The sequence below is a fragment of the Gorilla gorilla genome, chromosome 11 (genome assembly GCF_029281585.2).
Source record: "Gorilla gorilla gorilla isolate KB3781 chromosome 11, NHGRI_mGorGor1-v2.1_pri, whole genome shotgun sequence".
NCBI classification, from domain to species: domain Eukaryota; kingdom Metazoa; phylum Chordata; class Mammalia; order Primates; family Hominidae; genus Gorilla; species Gorilla gorilla.
Window position 1 is genome coordinate 49,333,928 of NC_073235.2, and position 18,644 is coordinate 49,352,571.

The 18,644-nt window shown below is 35.5% G+C and overlaps 1 long non-coding RNA gene across 2 annotated transcripts in view; it reads right to left on the minus strand.

Moving 5' to 3' along the window:
* Positions 1 to 17,310: 17,310 nt before the first annotated feature.
* LOC129532071 (uncharacterized) overlaps positions 17,311 to 18,644 on the minus strand; it is a 120,046-nt gene continuing 118,712 nt past the window's right edge. For both annotated transcript variants that reach the window (XR_010129579.1, XR_008677689.2), the window contains one exon: positions 17,311 to 18,360. This is a non-coding gene — a long non-coding RNA (uncharacterized lncRNA). The remainder of the gene's footprint in view (positions 18,361 to 18,644) is intronic.

Consider the following 18,644-nt stretch of genomic DNA (forward strand, 5'->3'; position numbering starts at 1 on the left):
ATATTCTGACAATATGAAATTTTCCGATCAATGAACACTGGATATTGTTCCATTTATTTATGTCTTTTTAATTTTCCTTCATCAATATTTTACAGTTTTCACTGTATGAGTCCATCAACTCCTTGGTTAGATTTATTCCTAATAGTTTTGTAGCTATTGTGAATGGAATTGTTTTCTTAATTTCCTTTTTGGATAGTTCATTGTTAGTCTGTAGAAAGGCTACTGATTTTTGTATGTTGATTTTGTATTCTGTACTTTTACTGAATTTGTTTATCAGTTCTAACAGTATTTTAGTGGAGTCTTTGGAGTTTTCTACCTATAAGATTATGCTACCTGCAAACAGGGAAAATTTAACTTCTTACTTTCCAATTTGGATGCCTTTGATTTCTTTCTCTTACCTCATTGCTGTATCTTCAACTTGCAGTACTATGTTGAATAGCAGTGGCAAGAGTGGGCATCCTTTTCTTATTCCAGATCTAAGAAGGAAAATTTTCAATTTTCCACTGTTGAGTATGATTTAGAAGAAATTTTAAAAGCATAATTTAGCATAATGTTCCTGAATAATTTTCATCTGATAAGTGGTTAAATTTTGGATTGTGAATTTCTCTTGGACTTAGATTCAAATTAGATCCTTCCTGGCCAGGCCTCCCTGGAATTATGCCCCAAAAGTGATCACTGTCAGTGTTTATAGAATCATAGCATTTTTAGCAATCATTTAATACCTTAGTTTTAAATATTGGAAAAAATAAAACTCCGAGAAGTTAAGTGAGAAGTTAAAGGTACAGCTAGGGGTAGAACCAGTTTCCTGATTTCCATCTACTACATTAAGCTGAATGGTCAACTAGGGCAGCTGTGCTATGAGAGGATAGGTAATCTTATTTCTCACATTGGGCAATATTTACTTTCATGAAACTATAAACAGCCCTTAGATTGCTAGAGTCTGAATTAGATACAATAGATAAGAAGTGGCATAAATTTTGCCATTCCCTGCTGAAAATATAAATGATTGTACACAAATATGCTTAATTCAGGCAAAGAGGCTATCAGTTTCTATATGGCATATTTTCCTTGTTCAACCAAGGATGACAAACTGACACATAATAAATAGGATCAGTGTTAGTAAGCTGTTAAGCACTGCTGTTTCTCTCCTCTGTCTCTTGCTCTCTCTCATACAGCCTCGTCTAGGCATCATACTGTTTCAAGAACAAAGAAATGCCAAATACCAATTAACAAGCTAAACCTGATTCACACGTAAACAAGCTTGGGCTTGTATTTTTATGAAAAGTACTGACAAAATTAGTTTTGAAAATATTTAACTCCTATTGATTTAATTTTTAGATGTCTCATTACTAAGGCCTTCTTGTCCCTCCTATAAATCTGGTATCTGGACTCACTTTTCTCAGAAGAGGTATGGTTTTCTTCTTTGAGAGAAAAACAAAAGCATAAGTGGCTTTAGTTAAGCATCACTATCCAGACCATTATTTTATCATAGCTGTGGTAATTAATACAGACTAATCTGCTTCTCTTCATGGTTCACACTTAACCATTTTTGTATTTTATTTGTTCATCAAATATATTTCCACAAAATACAGTTTGATTTGGATTTATTTGCCACCAATTTGAGAAATCACAGTGTCATTCTTCACTGCTGTGAAATAGTATGTGAATAACTCATTTTCAGCTTTAAAATGCATCAGTGAGTCATGGAGGCTCATAAGAACCCTTTGACATAGTTTCCTGGAGAATTTTGAAAAATTTCATGTCTATTCTGAAGTGGCAACCTAAATCACTATTTCTTTTCGAGAAGTGCTTCCCAAACTTTAGTGTACATAAGAATCATCTGAGAGCTTGTTGAAATGCAGATTCCTGGGCCCTGCTTCTTGAGGTTCTGGTTCAGGAAATGTCGTGTGGTGCCTGAGATTTTTACATTTCCCAGATCAAGCTGAGGGATCTACTACCCTGGTGCAGCTTCTGCCTCAGTCTCCTGGAAACACTGTTCACATGTCCTTTTTTTTTGTTTTTGTTTCTGTTTTTTTTTTTTTTTGAGACAGAGTCTCCCTCTGTCACCCAGGCTGGAGTGCAGTGGTGTGATCTCAGCTCACTGCAAGCTCCACCTTCCGGGTTCACACCATTCTCCTGCCTCAGCCTCCCAAGTAGCTGGGACTACAGGTGCCTGCCACCATGCCCGACTAATTTTTTGTATTTTTAACAGAAACGGGGTTTCACCATGTTAGCCAGGATGGTCTCGATCTCCTGACCTCGTGATCCGCCTGGGCCTCCCAAAGTGCTGGGATTACAGGCGTGAGCCACTGTGCCCAGACAACCACATGTCCTTTTAAACATACACAATACATGGATACGAAGTTCCATCCTTGCACATAGCAAAAAGGGATATTTTGCCATTTCGCTGTCATCATTAACTATGTTACATAAAATAGATGTTAAGGAAATGATAGCGCGGTGGTTTCTATCACATGCATCACATGTTGATCCCTTCCCTCTGTAATTATGCCGAACTGAAAAGTTGTGCATTTGTACAAGAGAAAGCAATGACTTGTGCAGGAAACAAACTACTATAGAGCTTCATCGGTATTAAAATGTACATGTGTTTGTGAATTCTCATTATTAACTATAACTGTCCACAAAGCTCCAGTGACTCAGCTCTTCATCTCTAACATTTTACAGACTGAATTGTTAGGTCTGTGGACAGACTTTTGGAGGATATAAGACAGCACGAATAAATAGTTAATATAGTATAAAATATAAATTATCTGTAGGCCAATTAAGGTCATGAACATTTTAGGGAGAAGGGCTTTAGGAGCCATGGTTTAAAGAACACCTCATATATCCTAGGAAATGGTGATAGACAGCAATCAATTCGCTTGTAATCTAGCAAGGGATTAAGAAGTTTGAGCTTTCTGAAAGAGCTGAATGATAAGAGAGGTTTGACTAATGTTGGGAAAAGAAGCATGTCTTTTGCTTTGGAAAAAGAACCAAATTATTATGATCATTCTCCATTCATTAGTAAAATATTTTTTAGCACACACATGCTAATATATGCATATTTACTTATTTCTAAGTATTTATGCTCATCATTATAATCTATACATAATTTATACATAAATATTTCAAACGACACACTACAATATACATTTGGAAAATTGAGATAAAGATTAAATTTAAAAATTTGTCTTACCGATATCTGCATATTATCATTAATTCAAAGCAAAAAGCATAATTTACAGTTAAAGAAAGGGTTATCATTAACAATATTAAATATGAATCCATTATTTAAGTGGACTTATTGATAATTTTAACTTTTTGGAAGAAAACGTGTCAATATAAATAGATAACATTTTCTTTAGTCTCCTAATGTGGCTTAATGCCCATAGTAGAAGTAGGGTAAATATTAGCTGTGCATTTTTTTGTTCTCTGCCTGTTTTTGTATTATTATATTACATTCAAGTGGTGGTTTCTTTGCTGGAATCTTTTTAAGCTTTCCATCTAAACCCTAGTTGGATATTATCTCTTTTTCCTTCAACTTTCTTAGCACTGTTGATATGTGTATCAATTCTTTAGTCAATGATCAGTTACAATCTATAGATTCTTGGTTATCTATTTTTTTTTTTTTTTTTTTGAGACAGAGTCTCGCTCTGTCGCCCAGGTTAGAGTGCAGTGGCGCGATCTCAGCTCACTGCAAGCTCCGCCTCCCAGGTTCACGCCATTCTCCTGCCTCAGCCTCCCGAGTAGGTGGGGCTAAAAGCGCCTGCCACCACGCCCGGCTCTTTTTTTTTTTTTTTGGTATTTTTAGTAGAGATGGGTTTTCACCGTGTTAGCCAGGATGGTCTCAATCTCCTGACCTTGTGATCCGCCCGCCTAAAGTGCTGGGATTACAGGCGTGAGCCACCGCGCCTGGCCAGATTCTTGGTTATCTATTACTCCTTGCAATTTCATTACCGAGTGCCCAATCTTATCCATAGCAAATGCTTAATAAATATATATTAACTAATAAGCAATAGACAGAGGAAGAATAATATTCATATAAATGCATAATAAGAGACAAAAGAAGCTTTTCATTTTTAGTTAGGAATTAAATCTATCATGTTTTTTCTTTTTTAAAAAAGACTTTAATTTTAATTAATTTTCAGCAATAATATAATAAAAGATTGTTTTTCTGTGAAACTTCATGCCATGCCAACAGGATGATGACTCATACGCCACTAGAAATCTGACACATCACATTACTTTCACTTATTTTTATAGCATGTAAATTGTCTCACATCCGATAAGTCGGCAACAGAAGAACTCCCTGGAGATGGACTAAAATAATTCAGGAGGAGAAGTGTCTTTAAATCTAAAAAATATTCAGAAAATATCTGCTTTGAATGTAATAGAAAGAGGGTAATAAATGTACATTACTGACTCTCTTTTACTAGTGTTTCAATATATAAGCACATCTATAATTCTGGCATTTCATAAAAGCATTGATTTTTAAAGTAAACATATTGATATTAGTTTTAGCAATAGAAAATGACAACTATTTCACAGTAACATCTACAACTTCACAAGCTGGGAAACTTCCCTAAAATGTATTTTTTTTAAAATTGAAAAAAATCTAAAATTACGTATACTGACTCATTTGAAAAATAGCAATAGAATCAATGAATTCACAGAGCAACACAGCTAAATTTCGCAAAAATATTTGTTAAAAAATCAGAAGACAGATTTTATACACACTCATAACCCCCTCTCCTTTGAAGAGTCTTATACTGTGAATGATTGGTTTTGCAGGTTCATTATACAATCTTCGGTTAAAATAAAGTTAACAAAAATTTATTTTTCATTCAAAAGTTAATTTAGACATGACAAACCTAAAATCCTCCAAAAATGTCTTGTGATAGTTTTGTTGACAACAGCCTGGGACTTTCTGTACTTTTTGAACTTTACCCCCCTGTATGGGAGGAAGTCAAATAGCCACAGGTATCCCTTAGAAGTTTTAATGAGGTCCATTTACTTTTATTTCCCTTCTATTCTTAGGTATTTTCCATTGTTAGCAGGTCTGTGGACAAAAGCATTTAGTTAGGCATGAGCTTCTAAATCCAATTTATCTTTCGTTTGGAAAAAATAGAAAGAACTTGTACTTTTTATTTTTATGCCATGCATAAAGAACCAACACACCAAACTCATGAAAACCCAAATTACTGATACAAGTTGAGAGTAAAATGTGGCTAAATTTTTTTTTTTTTCTCCCAGATAGCAACCACTACCAGTGTTGAACACAGGGGTGCAAATGAGACCACATTGTCTCGGACATCTGCTGCTGTATTGGTATGGGAGCATGACTCAGAGGAAGAAATGAATAAAGTGTTTATACCCAAAGGGATTATAAATATTCTGGAATACAAAGACTGATAGAAGATTACCAAAGGGCTCACTTAACAAAGTGTGGAACTGTAACTCCATAACTACATGTAATAGCTGATCATAAAACAGTAATACATTATGGCACATATTAAGATTCTAGAGTCCTTTTTAACCCTTAACATCCCTAATTCTCCCAGACAAAATGTGGCAAACTCCCTGAAATTTTTAATGATACCATGTGTGAGTCAATTGAGAAAGAATTCCTAATAGAGGTTAAAACCACAATAGCCTCTGAGCATGCTAGGAGGGAAAATAGGTAGACATTAAATTTAAAAACATATTTCCTGCCCTTTCAGATAGGGGATATGTTGTGATATGGACATAGACACATACACCATAGAGTCTAAAACTGTGCTATTACATAAGGTGACATATCAGGGCAGATAATATATTTATTTTTAAACCTTCAGTGTTAATCAGCTTAACTGACTAACAACAATTATACCTCTCCTAGAGAGAATCATTAATAGGAAAGTAATGATTTTTTACAGTCAAGCATATTTAAATGCCAGAATAAATACCCACATTCACATGTACACACTAGAGGAAAAAATAATCAAAGTCTTTTAGGAAAATAAAGGATAAAAATGTGAGGAAAGTGTTTATAGTAGATAATTCTAGCATATTATCATTCCTGCTTTAAGTGGTGTGATCTTTGAAACTCATTTAATCCTGGAAACACTTTAGAGAGCTTCAAAACCTATTTTGGAATTTGCCTAACTCAGAAGAAAGCAAAATATCATATAATCAAAGAAAAGATTTTTGCTGTGGTAAAACATAGATAAAATTAAAAACCATAACAAGTAGTCTGATAGATTAGCATTTCAGCTGCCATCAACACAGCACAAAATTTCCTATAGTCAAGTGAAACTCCTTGTGGGATATATATGAGTACCAAGGAACTTCCAGTCCACACAAAGAGAATCACTTCTGTAGAATCTTTGGATGATAAGGCTAAGGGGAAGGCATGCTGAGGCAAACAGAATCCAAGACGGAGGAAGCTTGGTTCTTACAGCGATCTATAATTGGTGATACGCACAGGGTGGTCTCTGGGCCAATAGCATTAACACTGCCTCGTGTGGCAGGCAGAATAATGGCTCCACAAAAATATCCACAATTGATTCCTGGAAACTTGTGAATATGTTACCTTACATGGCAAACAGGACTTTGCCAATGTGATTATATTAAGGGTCTTGAGAGGGAAAGAGCATCTTGAATTATCCAGATGAGTCCATTGTAAGCACAAGAGTCTTTATAAGTGAAAGACAAAGGCAGGAGAGTCAAGGGTCAGAGTCAGAAAGATATTAATATCTGAAGATGCTACTTTGATGAAGACACTTTGAAGACAGTGGAAGGAAGCATGAGCCAAAGAATGCAGACAGTGTCTAGAAGCTGGAAGAGGCATGGAGACTGATATGGTATGGCTGTGTCCACACCCAAATCTCTTCTGGAATTCCCATGTGTTGTAGAAGGGACCTGGTGGGAGGTAAATGAATCACGGGAGCAAGTCTTTCTCATGCTGTTCTTGAGATGGTACATAGGTCTCATAAGATCTGATGGTTTTAAAAAGAGAAGTTCCCTTGCATAAGCTCTTTCTTTGCCTGCTGCCATTCATGTAAGAGATGACTTGCTTTTTCTTGCCTTCGCTCATGACTGTGAGGCTTCTCCAGCCATGTGGAAATGTAAGTCCAATTAAACCTCTTTCTTTTGTAATTTGCCCAGTCTTGGGTATGTCTTTATCAGCAGCATGAAAATGGACTAACACAGAGACAAAGTCTCCCCTAGAGCACCCAGAAAGAGAACACCCTTATTTTGGTCCAGGCAGACCTGTTTCTGACTTCTGATCTCCAGAATCATACGGTAATAAATTTGTGTTGTTTCAATCACTTAATTTTGGGTAATTTGTCAGGGCAGCAATAGGAAACTAATACATCTGTGAACTTTTTAGAACTATGAATTCCCAGGAACTACTCAAGACTTGATGAATCAAAAACCTAGAGGAAAGGAGCAGAAAACTATTTTTAGCAAGCCTTTCAAGTGATGCTGATGCACATGAAATGTTGAGAACTACTGCTCTATCTCAATTCCTCTTCTTCTACACTGAATTTTGCTTAAATATACAGTACACAATATGCATTTTTTGAACCACGCCATACTGAAGAAATTAATTACAAGATGAATAAAATTAAAATTAAAAGACCTATATCAGTTATCTATTTTTGTGTAATAAATTAGCACAAACTTAGCAGCTTAAAACATTTATTCCACAGTTTCTGTGGATCAGGAATTTGTGCAAAAATCAGCTGGTCAGCCAGTTTCTGTGGATCAGGAATTTGTGCAAAAATCAGCTGGTCAGGAGTTTGAGACTTGCCTGACCTACATGGTGAAACCCTATCTCCAGTAAAAATACAAAATTAGCTGGATGTGGTGGCACATGCCTGTAATCCTAGCTACTCGGTAGGCTGAGGCAGGAGAATCACTTGAACCCAGGAGGTGGAGGTTACAGTGAGCCAGGATCACACCACTGCACACCAACCTAGGCAACAATAGCGAAACTCTGTTTCAAAAAAAAAAAAAGCACCTGGGTCCTTTGTTTCAAGGTCTCTCACAAGGCTGCAATCAGAGTATCAGCCAGGGCTGGGGCTCATCTGAAGGCTCAACTGGGTAAATATCCACTTTGTGCTTACTTACAAGAAGTCTGCAAGACTTCAGTTCCTCAAGTGCTCTGGGACCAAGGGCCTCAGTTCCTAGGAGGCTATTGGCCAGAAGCCTCATTTTCTTGCGACATGGCAAGATATTCACCCTTTTTGGTAAATATGACAGCCAGGATAAAGAAGAATCTTTTATAGACTATCAAGCTATTAACATAGACTATAGCTATCAAGATGAAAGTTAGTTTCTTCTAAACTAATCACAGAAGAGAAATCCCATTCTATTCTATCCCATCTCACTCTTTTCTATTGGTTAGAAGCAAGTCATTGAGCTAGCCCACACTTGAGGGGAGGGGATTACACAAGAGTAAGAATACTAGGAGGGCCGGGCGCGGTGGCTCACACCTGTAATCCCAGCACTTTGGGAGGCCGAGGTGGGTGGATCATGAGGTCAGGAGATCGAGACCATCCTGGCTAACATGGTGAAACTCCTTCTCTACTAAAAATACAAAAAATTAGCCAGGCATGGTGACAGACACCTGTAGTCCCAACTACTTGGGAGGCTGAGGCAGGAGAATGGCGTGAACCCAGGAGGTGGAGCTTGTAGTGAGCCAAGATTGCGCCACTGCACTCCAGCCTGGGTGACAGAGTGAGACACCATCTCAAAAAAAAAAAAAGAGTACCAGGAGTTGGAAACTATTAGAGGCCATGAGAGAATTTGCTTGCTATAGGCCCCAAAATAGTTAAGAACATGTTACAACCAAATAGGATATTTTAATATTTTATTTTTCCTATATTATTTTTCCTGAATTTATACATTCTTTTAGAAAATTTATGTCAGAAAACATATTCCTACAGCTCTTTCAGCAACTACATTTCTCTTCTTACTCAGATTTTCCCAGAGGACTTAGACTCAAAAGCCATCCCCCAAGATACTATTTCATTCAAGTCTGTTCATGTGTCTTTGGCATGAAATCTACCTGACATTAAATATATTACAAATAAATTTAAGAATTACGACCATAAATTGAATGATTCTCATGTCAAAGTGTTGTACAAATTAAAATCATTAACATAAAATTTACAGAAAGTAATCCAGGAATACTACATTCAGAATCACATTAAGCAATAACAAATTCATAATTGACTGTCCCATTCTTTAAAACATAATTATTCCAGTCATTGAGATTAAAATTGTTTTAAAATGTGTATCTTCATCATAGAAACTCTTTTCTGTTTTCATATGTATATCCTAAAAATATTTCTTCAATGTGCAAAGTGGAATAACTCATGTTTTATATTAACTTCCAAAGATCTTATTTTTCCTCTATAACATATGTTTGATATTAACTAAAACACGTATACTTTAGATTGAAATTGAAGTTGTGGGCACAAATTATTTGTTAAAACAACAACAACAACAACAAAAACCACTCCTATAGGCCACCTAACTCCCTGTTACCTTTAGAGAGCCCACAGAGCTTCCCTAGAATGCTACTGAATTCTTTATTACTGGCTTTGGAAGGCAAAAGAGGGGAGATAGGATTATCCTTGAAGCTTCCTAGGTCCTCCAATGCAGTTTGATGTGTGGCCATTAGAATACCTCCTAGACTTTGTAAAGCATACCATAAATCACATGATATCTTAGTCCATTTTGTTCTTATAACAGAATATCTGAGACCGGATAATTCATAAGGAAGAGAGATTTATTTAGCTCGCAGTCCTTCAGGCTGGAAAATTCAAGGGATATTGCACCAGTAACTGTTCAGCTTCTGGTGCTGCTTCACAAGGTGGAACGTCAAATGGGAAGCAGACATGTGTGAAGGTGCAAAACCTGAGAGGCTGGCTTTATAAACAAGCCACTCACAAAGGAGCCAATCCATTCCAGCAAGAACTAATCCAGTCTCCCAAAGTGAGAACTCACTCAGCACCAAGCCATTCACAAGGGATCCACCCTATGACCCAAACACCTCCCAACAGGCCTCACCTCTTAAAGGCTCTGCTTCCCAAAATTGCCATACTGGGGTTAGGGTTCCAATGTGTATTTTGATAGGGACACACCATATTCAAACCAGAGCACATGGTATTCTCAGGCAGCCCTCCTACTGAAACTGTATTTGGAAATCAGGATAAAAGGATTAGTCTTTACATAGTTGCCACACAAGGGCTTAGAGCCTGTATATAATGTGGAAGAGAGAAGGGCAGCCTTCTTAACAGGTTGTACAGTGGGGTAGGGACTTAATTACTGATTGATTGTAATAAAGGATATTTCCTCTAGATAGCTTGGAATTTTTTTTTTTTTTTAATACTGGAGCAGAGTTGCCTCCTTTTCAGTCAACAGTTTTACTAAAGTGTGTATAGTATGATTAGGGACAAGGACAATCCCCCAAATACTCTTCATCCCAGAAGTGTTTTTAATAGTGCTGCAATGGATAGTATAACTACAGAAATAAACAAACCAACAGAAATCAGTGTATCCCTTTAAGCTAAAAATTTGGTGTCTAAATGGACCTTTGGATAGAGATATAAAATAGATTATTCTCTTTATTTTGATAAGATATAAACAATTAATTTAACTCCATTAAGAGAAAATAAAATTGTTCTTATAAATGAAAGACTAAAAAACTTAGAATTTTTTTTATATTAGTTGAAAATTATGCTTAGTGGAAAAATTAACTTATAACATGACTCTTTGGGTATTAGCTTATAATTCAATCATTAAAGCAGGACATTCTTTAGAGTTAACATTAAACTACAAACTTGCAAGTTCTTATTTATATAAAGTATTTTGTGTGAAATGAAATAATAGAATGTCTAGGGAAAAACCTTGATAATTTTACCTCATGATTTAATTTAGATAATAAAAAAGATAAAGTTAAAGTGATTGCAACATTTTGCAATTAAGTGAGAAGCTTAGAGAGATGAACTACTGAAAAGGAAATACAACTACAACTATTTATACTGCTATAATATTGCCACTTTTTTCAATAACAGGACGTGTAGAACAAGTAAATCTTCCACAATTAGAAAGAGAAATCAAATTGTGTAGAACAAGTAAATCTTCCACAATTAGAAAGAGAAATCAAATTGAAATTGTGTAACAAGTCTTTCACTACTAGCCTGCGAATATTAAAGCAGTAGGACAATACACATTTTTCTTTCAGAAGAATAAAATAGAGATTGTCAGGTATTGAAGATCCAAGAGCAAAATGCTATAATACGAAAATAATAAAAAGCACAAAATGCTGAAATGTCCCAGAGCCCCCATTCCAGAAGATGTCCAGAAGGTATATTTTCTCTACTTCTGCATATCTATTATTTCTACGAGATCTTATATTAGTTTTCACTGGTTTATATTATGGTAGCAAATGGCTCAGCATCAGTGGCTTTCTACAAGAAAAGTTCATCTCTAATTTCTCATCTGTGTTACATATTCCTACAACTGCACTTATGTTCTTGTCTCTCCAAGATCCTGGCTAAAAAGTAGCCCATGTCTCTATATTGCTATTCCCATGGCAAACAGAAAAGAGCAGGAGTAGAGCCTCACAGTGACTCTTAAAGCCTCTGTTTGAAAGCAGTACACGTCACTTCCAAAGCCAGCACTTAGCCAAGCCTGCTGTCATAGACAAGTGATGTAGCACCCTACAAGAGGGGGAGATATTGGACAGTAACAGAACCTACCATGGATCATCACACCCAAACAGACAATCTGGACTAAAGAGTGACAAACTCAGACTTTCCTTCATTAGGAAAAAGGGAAGATTTGGTGTTGAGTATTTATGTCTTACATATTCTCTCTCCACAGGAAAAAATTCTCCCTTGTCAGGGCACAAAGGCACAAATACACTCTAGCAAGAGTGGAACAGCTCCCATTGGCTCATTGTCATTATATTTTTACTACCAGAGTTTTACTATGAAAGTAACATGTGATCATGATAAAAACTCTAAAAGCAACAGAAAGCAACACAGTAAATCATAAAATAGCCCCATTATATCTCTCAGTCCCATTACCCAGAGATACATTTTCTTTGCAGACATTCTCTTAAATATTATTCTAGAAATTATTCATGAATATATTCTGTATGTGAATTTCCTCATTTGAAAATTGAGAATAATACCACTTCAAATGACTGTTATGAGTATCAAATGACTTAAAGAATGTACAACATTTAGAAGAGGACTTTACACACAGTAAATTGCATATGAGTGTTAACTACTATTATTTTTGCCATGCACTATTGTAAGTGCTTTGTATGTATTATCCCTGGCCCCACCACACACCCACCATAATCATTACCACCATCTCACACATATAGACTTTGATTATTATTCAATAGTATGGTCTTGGAATAGTTTCATATTAATCCAGATACATCTTACTTTTGAAAGGCTGAAAGGTATCCCACTGAATGGATCTAATATAACTTTCTACAACTTAAGTGTTTTCTTACTTTTTGCTATTACAGATAACACAGAAACATGCTTGTACCATAATATAAATATAATTTGAACTAGTGATTTCATTTCATTTAGAAATCACTAGGTCAAGAGCTATACATATTTAATTTTTGAGTGATTTTTCCAAATTGTCTTTGAGACAGTCATTAGAGCTTTTAGCAAGACTATGGTTCTGGATGGATTGTACTTTCCTTCCTCACTGAAATTGGGCATGGCCATGTGACTTACTTTAACCAACAAAATGTTAGAAATAACATGCTGCATATTCTATTACAACTTGCCTACTCCCCACCTCAGTGAAAGACAATGTTCCAATAGTGCCTGCTCTGTGATCTTGGTCATTTAATGAGAACAACATGAAGGAGTCCACCTCCCCTGCTACTCTGAGAAGGATCTTGCAATGTAATCAAGAAATATACCTTTCCAGTTGTAAGTACCTAAGATTGTGGTTTGTTTTCACAGCATAACTAAGCTTATCCTGATTAAGACATGCTTCTACTAGCAATTTAACAGTGTATATCAAAGCATATAAATGACTCAAGCATAATCTACAAAAATAATCAGTATATGCGCAACTGTTTATTCCAACTCCAGGAACTAGAGAATATACGCATATTATTTTATCAAGCAAATAGGTATAGTCATTAATTATCTACAACACCCAGTGTTAAAACTGTAGCCTCTTTTGGCTGGGGTTGCCTCATCCCTGACCAGCTTCCTCCCACATTGTATGGTAGGCAGAATTCTGAAATGGCCCAAGATTTCTTCCCCTAATCTCTGGGCTATGAATATCATCAGATATTATATCCATGAGTACATTATATTGCATGAACAGGGGATTTTATAGATGGGGGATTTTATAGATGTAATTAAGATTACTAATCAGTTGACTTTGAATTATTTAAAAGAGAGATTTTCCAGGTAGACCCATTCTAATCACATGAGCCATTTAGAAAGAGTTTATCCTGGCTGATAAGAGAAGCAGTAGTCAGAAATTTGAAGCAAGAGAGGAATTCCACGTGAAAGAAGTTCTCTGTTGCTGAGATGTGGGTACCTACAGGGTAAGGACCTGAGAGTAGCCTGTAAGAGCTGAAAATGGTCTCTGGGATAACCAGCAAGAAATGGGGACCCCAGTGCTATAAAAACAAGGAAATGAATTTTGCCAATAACCTAGACAAGCTTGGGAGTAGGATCTTTCCCAGAAACTGCAGATCAGAACCTGTCGCCCATACTTTGATTTCAGCTATGTAAGACACAGCAGAAAAGCAACAAAAACCAGCTAGACTTCTGACCTACAGAACTTGGAGATAATAAATGATGTTGTTTTAAACCTCTATGTTTGTGGAAATTTCATATGCAGCATAAAAAACTAATACGTATGGCCTACCTGAATTCATGGAAGCTTTGTCTGGCTATCAGGGAAAGGTGGTTGCTTGCTATGTGGCATTCTCACATCCTCTTCACCCAGTCAGAGAGCCCCAGTCAGCCTTGACATTTCTAAAACACTGGTCCATTATGTAGCCTCCTAATTAAAGAATGCATGTCAAACTCTTAGTAATCTCCCTAAGATCCCTTTTACTTGGCTTCAGATCAGAGTGAAAACTCCCAACAAATATCCCCAGGAGGTAAAAGGAGGAAATGCGTAGTCATGAATATTCTCTTCAAAGAATTCACACCTTTAATGTTTAAACCCTCTGGTGCAATCCTTAGCCTCCATTTCTATAGCCTAAAGGTGGGTGATGCTTGAGAACTGCTAAACTTATACAAAGTCACTTTTTTGAATTGTCCTCCCAAGATCATCTGGTGCTTCACTTTCACTTTGCAATGGTGGGTACTTATCTATTATATTAGATAAGTGCTAATCTTATCTAATAAGCCAAAAGGAAAATAAAAGAAGTTTCACTTTAATATGCTTTTAATTGTATAGGTTTGAGGTTTATTATGAGAGGTAAATTTTTATAAAGTGATTGATCCATAGTAAGCACATATTAAGCATTAATAATTAAATATAATAACCCATATTAAATAAATTTCAACATGGAATCAAGCCAATAATCAAGACTGACAACAAGCCCTGCTTCCTTCTGGTTCACAGATTTGCCTCTCTCTACATATCCTTTCTAGTAAGAAATTAGGATTTTTTTCCTATAAAATCTAAGAATATTTAATTTATATGTTCTTGTTGGAAGCCATTTACATGCAAAAGTTAGACATATTATGAGATTTATTCACTCTGCATTTTCTTAATGTTGAGGTGGACAGATCCAACCTTTTTTTTTTATTTCAACAGGATTTGTTTTTATTTCAACAGCATCAAATTACTATAAAGACAAAGTGGTATATTATCTTAAAAAACAAAATTTAACAGATCTAAAGAATATACTATTTTATGCAAATTTCTCTATATTAACCAACATTCATAATAGAGCAGTTGTAAATATCTGCTCTAAGTTTATTAAAATAGTAACTAGAGATGTCTATAGTCACATATATTATTTTAAAAAAAACTCTTTTTGTCAGAGCTATTTGTTTCACTATATAAAGATATTAGAAAGATATTGCCAATAAAAATTGGTGCTATTCATCGTATGCTACTCAATGAATCATGAAGTCCAATGAAAGAACTGGAGAGATTTGTTCCTCATTTGTAGTAATCATGTTTAGCTACACGAAAAACAAACTGTTGCCTATGTGCACTTTATCAACCACTAACACACTAGTAAAGACACATTCTAAAATACCAAACAATGCATTTTCAAGTGTTTTAAATCTATTCATAAAACATTCCTGGTTTAAGACTAAAAATAATGAAAGAAATATGACTAAGTCAAGTTCATAATTCTTCTGCTTTTTGTTTTTTTGGTATTTTTTCTGAGACAAGTTCTGACTCTGTCACCCAGGCTGCAGTTCAGTGGCCCAATCTGGGCTCACTGCAACCTCTGCCTCCCAGGCTCAAACCATCCTCTCATCTCAATCTTGCAAGCAGCTGGGCTGACAGGCACACACCACCACGCCCAGTTAATTTTTATATTTTTTTTGTAGAAACAGGGTTTCACCATGTTGCCCAAGCTGGCCTCAAACTCATGAGCTCAAACAATCCACCTTCCTTGGCCTCTCAAAGCGCTGGGATTACAGGCATGAGCCACCATGCCCAGCCCATAATTCTTCTTGATACAAGAAGTTTATCAAAATATCACTATTATAATAAACTTGTACTTTATAAATAAATTGGTAATATTCCTTTTTTATATTTGGATTCTTATTCAGGTCGAATTTATTTGTAACCTGCTGCTTGTTCTAGGGAGTGAAGAGTCGGGGGAGATGGCTACCTGTAATATTGTACGGTACATCTGACAAACAAAAGCATGCTCCAAAAGCAGGACAGACTACTGTTACAATTAGTCACACTAGAATAGTTTCTTTCTCTGTGATTATGTAAATTTGGGAGAAAATAGATCTCTTAGTAAGCTACAAAGAGCAGTTTTAAGGTAGATTTTTTTTTTCTCACATGGAATCCACTGTATATCATAAAATTAGGGCAAATATTTGTTACATAAATCTATGTAGGTATATCAATCAACTGTAAAATTTTACTGGAATGCCATAACTGTCAATAAAATTAGAATCTGGATTCCATTTTCTCAAGAAGTGGAATAACAAAATGTACCAATTAATCCAGTTATTTTTATAGCATGCTACATTCTATATATCTTTCCTAAACAGAATCTTAAAAACCCAAACACATGTTCTCACTCATAGGTGGGAACTGAACAATGAGAACACATGGACACAGGAAGGGGAACATCACACACTGGGGACTGTTGTGGGGTGGGGGGAGGGAGAGGGATAGCATTAGGAGCTATACCTAATGCTAAATGACGAGTTAATGGGTGCAGCACACCAACATGGCACATGTATACATATGTAACAAACCTGCACGTTGTGCACATGTACCCTAAAACTTAAAGTATAATAATAAAATTAAAAATAAATAAAATAAAATAAATAAAAAAACCCAAAATTATATATCATGTATAGCAGGCCAAAATGAGAGAATTCTCAAACTGCTTCACTGTGTTTCCCTCTGAATTGAATCACCCCCATTCAAACATTTTTTTCTTGATCTGAGTAGAGATGACTTCAGTGCAAACATATCAGGTCCAGACCAAATCTCCACAGCAGGTGATTCTTCTTGGTCAGAAGTGTATTGCTTCACGGCTCAGGGAATTCCAAAAATTATTGATCTTTGTTTCCTGAGTTTATGACCTCCATGAATAAGACATAGCTTCCATCATACATCCAAAAATGGAAGCTTAATTCTGTTCCTGAAACCTTGTGTTCCATGTCTTCACCAAAGGACAAGAGCCATATTGACTTTCACATACCAACCTTTGGCACTGTCTCTAAACTAACTTTGTTATACACTTTAAGGCATTTCAGTTTAACTCTGTATAATCGAAATTGTTCTGAAAGCTCATTTACTTTACAGCAAAGAGATTAGAGAGTATGTTTATTTTTTGGATAATACAATTTGTTGGACAAGTAAAGATTTTGACTAGATATCATCCTGAGGTCTGATATAGGAGAATGTCAATCTGCAAGTTGGTCTGAGGTGGGAAGGGAGGACTACCTTGTGAGTCTCTGCTTATGTTACCATCTTATTCAGCTCGTAAGCTTCCGTGCTGAGAAAGAAATGTTTAAATTCTCTTTAATGTTACACTGGGGACTCAAGGGGTAAAGCCTATGAACTAACATGCATGAAGCAAAACAAATGTTTCATGGGGAGAAAGGATTTTATTTCGAGGTATTTTCGTTTTAAAGTTGAACTCTTCAATTTTTACTTTCAAATTATTACATATTTTACTTAATGTTAATAAAGGCCAGAGAACACAGATGAATGAGAATCTACTTTTAAATCATATGCAACTTTATTTTAGGAGTATATCTAGCTTTTTCTAGGAAATAAAGCTATTCTTATTCAGTTTTGCTTACAAAAAAATAACCATGTAATAATATCTTAGACATTTAAAAAATTGTTGTAGTCATTGTTTCCCTTTTGCATTTTCTAAGCATTGATTTTTCCAGTAGAGCTCAAATTGAAGTGGGTGTACTCGTATGACAGGAAATTCCCATAACTTATATAACTAAACATATTCATTTATCCCAGTGTGTTGTCAATTGTGTTACCATTAGTCCAATAATAAATACTGGTTTGCTAAATATTACATCACGGGCAGTAAGAAAAGTATAATATATTGATTTTGCATTATTAACTCTCAAAACTACTGTTCAATTATTTCTTAATCTTGTAACAGTATATTTTATTGAATTGAATCAAAATTAGGGCTGTTTTCTACTTAAAGAAAGAAGGATGTATGCATGTGTGCATGTGTGTGTGTATGTTGCTTATTTCAGGGTAAAATTCATAGCCAAGCTGGTGGAGCTATTTGATATAATGAGGGAGGATATTCTTTTCATCATCTATACTGTTGACTAACAAATGTGGATTAGAAAGAGAAATAAATGTGTGTTAGTATGTGTGTATGTGTGCGTGTGTGCTTATGTGAACTATAAAGGATTCTTGTGCTCTTAATTCTTTAACTTAAAACATTCAGAATCATCTCAAAATTATTTTATGCTGTAAGAAAAAAATCAGAGAAAAAGCAAGTATTCATATGTAAATATAGAATGGAGTTTTAAATAGATCTTGAGACACACTGTGATTTTATTCTCCATCCTAATGAACATGTGGCCTTTTGGTGTAATTCTGTATCTTCACCATTTTCTTTGAATGTTCTCAAGTAGGTTTCATCTTTCCTTTGCAGAACTGTCCATAAAAACACAAATGAAAGGACAAAAATCAGACATAATAAAGACTGGAGACTTGAAAGTCAAAGAAGTAACCAAAGCCTCACATCTAGTTTACAACAATTTCTGGGCTTGAAAAAAAGGTCTTTGGGCCTAACTCACGGAGTTAACACCATTGAACTGGTAGAAGCTGTATTTCTCTTCTCTGCATAGCTAGTTTTTGAAGAACTTCATATTTTCAACAAATTTTTCCTACTTTTAGTAGTGGAGCTGATCAGAAGAAGGTGCAAAATGGAAGAGGGG